Source organism: Triticum dicoccoides, chromosome 6A (genome assembly GCF_002162155.2).
Source record: "Triticum dicoccoides isolate Atlit2015 ecotype Zavitan chromosome 6A, WEW_v2.0, whole genome shotgun sequence".
NCBI lineage: Eukaryota > Viridiplantae > Streptophyta > Magnoliopsida > Poales > Poaceae > Triticum > Triticum dicoccoides.
Genome location: NC_041390.1, coordinates 610422733 through 610430339, shown reverse-complemented (window position 1 = coordinate 610430339; position 7607 = coordinate 610422733). Strand labels below are relative to the sequence as shown.

General features: G+C 44.6%; 1 pseudogene; it reads right to left on the bottom strand.

Moving 5' to 3' along the window:
- Positions 1-4812: 4812 nt before the first annotated feature.
- LOC119316115 lies at positions 4813-6508 on the bottom strand (annotated as a pseudogene).
- Positions 6509-7607: the final 1099 nt, after the last annotated feature.

The window sequence follows — 7607 nt, the reverse complement described above, 5'->3', positions numbered from 1 at the left end:
TGGCCCTCTCTGCGGTCGGCGACGTCGCCATCCCCGAGGTGGAGATGGTGCCAAAGGAGGAGGTCGTGGAGGAGCCGCTGGTAGCCGCGTTCCACCCTGACTTGGTGGGCCAGGGGTGGAGCTGGTCGTGCACCGCTGAGCAGATGGCGGCCGCCGTGGGGGCGTGAACTGGTGCCCCACGTCGCCGCGGTCGCCGGAGCGGGACACCTCGCCTCGGGAGGAGGTGGTGCAGGCACCGGCCACCTTCCAGCCCGCCGCCCCTGTGCACCACGCCGTCGGTCCACCTGTGGACGCCGTCGGACTACGTCGACCTCGTCAGCGACGTCGACGACACCGGCGGCCAGTGAAGACGGCGACGGCCACGGCATCGACGGGCGCGGCAAGAGCGCGCGGGAGGCATTTTTTTATTTTGTTTTTATGTTAATTATGAATCTGGGCCGTTTAAGTGGACTGAGAAATTGGGCCGTTTTGTAGCCGTGACCCCTATATATGTTTTATGTCTTTTAACTGTGTTTATTTATTTGTCTCAAAAAAAACTATGTTTATTTATTTATTTAGTCATTTCATTTAAGTTTTTATATTTTTTTAATCACGTCCACCCCGGACATGTTTTGGGGTGCGGTCGCGCGTTGGGCACACCCACGATCTATCGGACAAACGCGGACATGGGCGAACCCATTGCCGCCCTAAAGGAACAAAATCCAGCCAAATTGGACGTTCGTTTGAGATCGCGCGGTGGAGTTGGCCTAAGGCAACGACCAGTGACAAGTCTTGACTAGGATCATGCCAAGAAGGGAGGAAGGAGATAGATGCATTTACCGAACTGGGAGAGGAGACCACGCAGGCTTGACTTGGCTGGTCTTCCATGGCGTGCCCGCATTGTTTATTGGCCCAAGTTGTCAAGTGGACCAAAATATTCCACCCCAAGTTGTCTCACTCTCTGCCTCGTCTCAACTGCTCCCCTGATGTGTCCCTAACCACCTGCCATTCCGACCTCTTCCTCCTACTTTCCCTCGCGAGCATCTCAGCCTTCTGCACTCTCCTTCCCCACGTGTCTTTCCTACGGAGCACCATGAACACCTTACGGCGGAGCTCGAGTTCGTGACACAGAGCTCTAAAAGATGTTGGAACAACGAGGAATGGATCCAGTGTCACCGGATCTGGCTCACACAGCTTGAGCAGTTTTTTTTTTTTTTTTTGAGGAAACAGCTTGAGCAGTTGGGTTCGTTGCCAGACACCCCGATCGGGACTGGGTTAACGTCAAATTTTGGCGGTGACAGGTCAGTCAATTTGCGCCTTTTCATGTTGCGTAGATTTTTCAACATGTTGGACTCATGTCTGTTTCAGTTGACTAGAACAAAGTGCGTTGCAACGGGATATGAATATTCTAATACGTTAACTTGTGATTTATTTGTCATTAATAATGTGATTGTGTAAATAAATGTTCATCAAATTCTGACTGTGAATTACCTTATATTTTAATTAGAAGATTGGTAAATTAAAGTGAAATTGGTTCAGAAGGTAAGTAAATTAATGTGATTGATTATCATATATGATAAAGGTTGGACGAAGAGGTGACAAAAAGAAAGGTGACATTAAAACCTTACGTTCTTTTTAAGTATATAGTAGAGAAGTAGAGATTTGCACCCTGAATATATTACTTATGGCTGCAACTATTTACAAAGCGAATTAGGAGTGCAGGTAAGTACGTGCAGACATCTATGCTTGTCACAAGAAGGCAGAGCCCTTAGGGCATCTCCAACGCTAATCCTCAAAACGATAAACTACTAGAAAGAAAAAAAAATGCCGTTTTGACACTCAAGGGCCTTTCCAATTCAATGCTATCACTAACAACATGAATATTGGGGAAGCAAGTATGTCGGGGCACATTTCACTTTGGCAAATAATCGTACGACACCAACTTATGAGAAACTCGATAGCGTTTTCATGGATATTGTTTGGGAGCTAAAATTTCCCTTGATAACGTGCAGGACCCTTGAGCGTATCGAGGCACTGTCGGATCACGCGTCCATTTTGCTTGATTCTAACTCTACGAGTCCATCAGCTTGCCGCCCTTTCAAGTCTGAATTGAGATGGCTGTAACGAGAAGGCCTTGCAGACAAAATCAAGAATGTATGGGACAAGCCCAACGTTGGTCGAACACCTATTCAGAGATGAAACTTTAAAATAAGGACCATGAGACAATACCTATCTAGATGGAGGAAACACACCAATGGTATATACGAAAAAGAAAAGCAACAACTCTCCTCATTTATAGATGACCTCGATAAAATCGCATCTTGTCTCAACAAGAGATTGAATTTTAAAAAATCAACCCAATAAGAAGATTGCACGTCTTTTGCAGGAAGAGGAAATCAAATATTACCAAAGGTCCAAAGCTAGTTTCATCTTGAAGGAAGATGGTAATACACGATCCTTCCAATTGGTCGCCAATGATCGGCACAGAAAGAAGTGCATTTTTAGTCTCCAACAAGATGATGGGTGGAGCGAAGGTCAGGCATAGCTCAAAAGTTATATCATCAAGTACCAAAAATCTCTGTTTCGGGCGCCGGATGAAGGGAATTTCACCCTTCACGAAACCCGACCAGATGATATCTCACAAGTCACGACAGAAGAGAATGATGTCCTCACAACACGTTTCTCTGAAGAGGAGGTGAAAGCAGTGGTGTTTCAAATGGAACATAACAAAGATCCAGGCCCTCATGGCTTCCCCGTTGAATTCTATCAGAATTTCTGGGATGTCATCAAGGCTGACCTTTTGGGGTTGTTCAATTGTCTTCATGCCTGCCATCTTGACCTATCCAGGCTCAATTTTGGTTAGATCGTTTTGTTGCCAAAAATTAAGAAAGCTGAGTGGATCCAAAAATATAGACCCATATGTCTCCTTAGTGTCAGATTTAACATTTTCACTAAAGTGTCTACTAATAGGCTCAACACCATGGCTGACCATATCGTCCGGCCATTTTATACGACTTTCATTCAAGAAAGAAATATACTTGACGAAGTAGTAATCCGACATGAGGCTGTTCACGAGATGCGTGCAAAAAACATGAGTGAAGTATTTTTTTTAAGATTGACTTTGAAAAAGACCTATGACAAGGTTGAATGGTCGTTCCTTCAACAGGCTGTGAGAATGAAAGGATTCTCTGTTAAATTGTGCCAATGGATCCAAAGTTTTGTTACTAAAGGTAGTGCGGCTATAAAAGTCAATGATGACGTTGAAAATTACTTTCAAAAAAAAAGGATTACATCAGGGTGGCCCCATGTCTACAATGTTAATTAACATGGTTGCTGACATGTTGTCTATTCTAATTGACCGCGCCGAGTAGGATGGGAAGATTGTAGGAGTAGTGCCCCACCTTGTGGATAGTGGCCTCTCTATTCTGCCATATGTCGATGGTACGATTCTTTTCATGGAACATTACCCAGGCAACGCTCAAAACTTGAAACTCTTGCTTTCAGTATTTGAGCAAATGTCGGGCATCAAAATTAACTTCCATACAAGTGATTTATTCTACTTTGGACAAGCCTGCAAGGCGGCGGCTGATTACGCTAACTTGTTTGGCCATTTCCCGATTAAATACTTGAAACTTTGATTCATTATAGGCATCTCACTAGCGTGGAGTGGAAACATGTAGATGAGTGCTTAGAAAAATGGTTGAGCAGTTAGAAAGACAAGTTGCTCTCTGTTGGAGGTCGATTAGTCTCGATCAATTTTGTCCTCACAAATATGATTCTTTATATGTTTTTTTCCAACTCCTAAAAGAGGTCTTACAAAGACTGCATTATTTCAGATCCAGATTCTTTTGGCAAGGAGATAATGAAAAGAAAAGTATAGATTAGCCAAATGGAGTGTGTTTTATAGGCCGAAAGACCAAGGCGGCCTTAGCATTCATGATATGTAGGTCAAGAATCATGCCTTGCTTAGTAAATGGGTATTCAGGCTATTTACCAAGGATGGAGTATGGTAAAAACTACTACGCAATAAGTATTTAGGCTAAAAAAGTGGTATCTTAGGCATAACGAAAACCTGGTGACTTGCACTTTGGGGCTTAACTAATGGTGCCAAGAAACATATTTTCCGCTTTGAATCATTTGCGATAAAAAATGAGTCGGGGATTTATTTTTAGGAGGAAAAGTGGCTAGGAAATGCCAGCCTTTGAGAACAATATGCAACTTTGGATCGTATTTTTGTCCACAATAAGAATGATATTGTTACGCAGGTGCTCAGTTCATCCACGCTAGATATTTCTTTCAGGTGGGATTTGATTGTACCCTATCTTATGCCATGGAGAAAATCTTCTGTCCCATTATCGCAGCCCAGAACTCTGTTAGAGTGCCACTCTAGTCCAAAATCACCATATTAGCGGTTATTATGGCGACCGAGTCAATACGATAGCTCTGCTAGAGATGCTCTTGCCTCTGTACTAGTTGACTGCGTGGTGTTTGGTTCAGTTCCAAAAGCGAAGACGGCCTCTTGTACAAGCATATGTGGTCGTACCGCTCCTCGTACCAGCTGGTGGCGATGCCCTTCAGGACAGAGAGGACGGCATGAGGTACGACCGAAGATGGTCATACTGAAGTATGCGTATTAAGATGCTATCCTTGGCTCCATAAGTGTCTGAACTCATTTTGGCGTGGGGTCGCGTCCATGTAAGTTGTAACTATTATTTTGTGACTGCTTGTTTCATACCTTTAGCATTTTTGTTGTTGTAGGCTTTATTAATTTAAAGTCGGCCACTGATCGCTCCTTCATTCCAAAATAACAAACTATAAGTCTTTGCAAAAAATCTATAAGCTAAAAGTATATGTAATACTGTCTTCAAGATTATGCATGTCATGCGATCTAAACTTGCAATACACATCATAATGTTGCCCCGTGCCAAGCAAACTTTTCCCCTCCTCTGGGTCAACACCAGCCTGATCCAATGGGTGCAATTGGTACATTCTCAGAGCCTTCAACTTCTCTACAACTTTCTTCATCGATGTACGCTCCTCCGTGATCATGCTCACACACTGCATCACGAGGTGTGTTACTTCTTCGAACGCCTCGAGGGCCATCTCCTTTCTCACCTGGTCATCAAGGAGCTCGTCGTGCTGGCCGGTTTTCACGGCCATCACGAATCAAGACACAGGACTCCAGTCCTCATCTGGCCCGTCAAAGCAGAGCACCTTCTTCCCTTTGAAGAGCTCGAGCACAACGACATCAAAGCTATACACGTCACCCTTATCCATCAGCTGGCATGTCACAAGGTACTCCGGGTCCAGGTACCCGCATGTGCCTTGCACCAATGTTGCAATCTTAGCCTCATCACTTAGTGCTAGCTTGGATGCCCGAAGTCAGAGACTATGGCAGTAAGGATGTCTTCGAGCGGGAAGTTCTCCGTCTTGACATCATCGTGGAGGATTGGGGGTGAGGTTGACGAGTGCATATAAGACAGTGCCTCGGCAGACTTTTCTGCTATCTTAAGGCGGGTATCGAGGCCCTCGCCACCATGGATGTAGTGGTAGAGTGTGCAGTTGCAGACGTACTAGTAGACCAGAATGGGCATCCACCTCAAGGCAGCAGCATTGCAGCTTAACGATGTTCCGGTGGTTGATCTGGGACGGGATAAGCATCTCCCTCACAAACTCCTTGGTCTCGATCGCTTCCATCATCTTGGACTTCTTGATAGGCACTATGGATTTGTCCTCCAGAACACCTCCATAGACAATGTCGTGGCCACCACGGCCAAGGATCTGATAGGCGGATATGTTGTTTGTCGCCTTCTTGAGCTCCTCTTTCGAGAATATCTTGAAACCGCCATTGCCTCCCCTAGCAATGCCACTGTAGGAATGCATCTTTGAGTTGGCACGCCTCTTCTAGTTGGCACTCGTTGATGTCATTAGTTTATAATTTTAACATTTGATCATACACATCACATATATCTACTAAAAGAACATGACAGTTCTGTACTTCATTATTAAACTATTAATTTTTTACGACGTTGTGTGACTCGTCTCAGGAATCATGTGTACTTATGCATCCATCGTCGAGGTACATGTTGCCTTTGTAGCCCTAGGAGCAGCTGCACCGGTACTTGGGGCCATTGGTGACGCTGAAGTACTTGCTGCGTGCACTCCGGTAGGCGAAGTCTGTGGCATTGCGCCTGGCGATGCTGCAGTTTCCGACGCTCCACATGACCCAGTTGAGCACGACCGACACATTGAAGTCGTCCGTGCGGTTGAGGAACATGTGGCCGCTGTAGCTGAACCAATCAAGCTCGATGAGGAACACGTAGTGGCACGACGTGGTGTTGATGATGAAGGCGAGATCGGAACCGCCATTCTGCCCTAGCGGGAAGTTTCGTTGGTACGGCTCAAAGCAGTTCAGAACGAAGGGTATCCCAGCATAGCCACATGAAACACAAGGTCGTTGAGGAGCCGACGTGGGATCATGCTGGACAACCTTGTGAGCACGGGCCGACCTAGAGCCTACGAGCATCATCGGTGGAGTTAGTGTGAAGCAAGCAATAGAGACAGTGGGTGCGAACTGGGGTGACGTCGAGAAACGGGGTGGACGCCACCGGAACCAGGCAACGACGACGAACGGGTGGAGATATGACGCGACATGGGGAGGAGGCAAAACACGGGAGCGGAGGCACAAAAGGATGGGGTGAGGGAGGTGGAGGCGATGTGACTGATCTGAGAGAATATTGATGGCGCAATTTTATTTAGATAGAAACGAAGCGATAGTGTCAGTTCGGACGTAATATGTAATTTGCTGGAGGGGCAATATCGTCATGTGAAAAATGACGAACCAAGAATATCACCTCTCTTTATAGTTGGTAAAATTTTCTTTTTTAAACACATGTCTAATTTTTTCGTACACAGTGTACAATTTTCATATATATCAGAACATCTCTTTGTACACGTTTATGATATTATTTTTCAAACATATGATTTCATGTCTACTTTTTTCACACAAATTGTACATTTTAGTATACATCTAAAACATGCTTTATATCATTTAACATTTTCCAAATACATATCAACACATGGTAAAAAAACATGATTAACATTTTCTCAAATACATGTTTTGAACATTCTGTTGAATATGTGTTAAATATTTTTCAAATACACGTTGAAATATTTTAATGAATGAGATGATTTTTTTTCAACTCTGCGAACACTTTCTACAATATGTAAAGATTATTTTTGACATGTCACAAACATATTTTTGAAACATGTGAACAAATTTAAATATAACATATGGTATGAAACATTTTTTGAATTGCAAGAACATTTTTATAATGCATAACATGTTGCAGAATGTCATGTATATCTACTACCACTATAAAAGAAAGAGAAGGGCAGATCCAAACAATCTCACCCATAGATCATCAAGATCTAATGGTCTTTAATCATTCTGTGTTTAACGCTACCAACCACGCAACAAGCCAAATCGATCGCTAATCGCCCCGCACTAAAAATCGCTCCGCAGACAAAAAACAAAAACCGCCCCGCCGCACGACCTCCTCCTCCTCCTGCAGACCGCGCCGCGCGCCGTTCGCCTCCCCGCCGGGCGCCGCGCCCCGTTCGCCTCC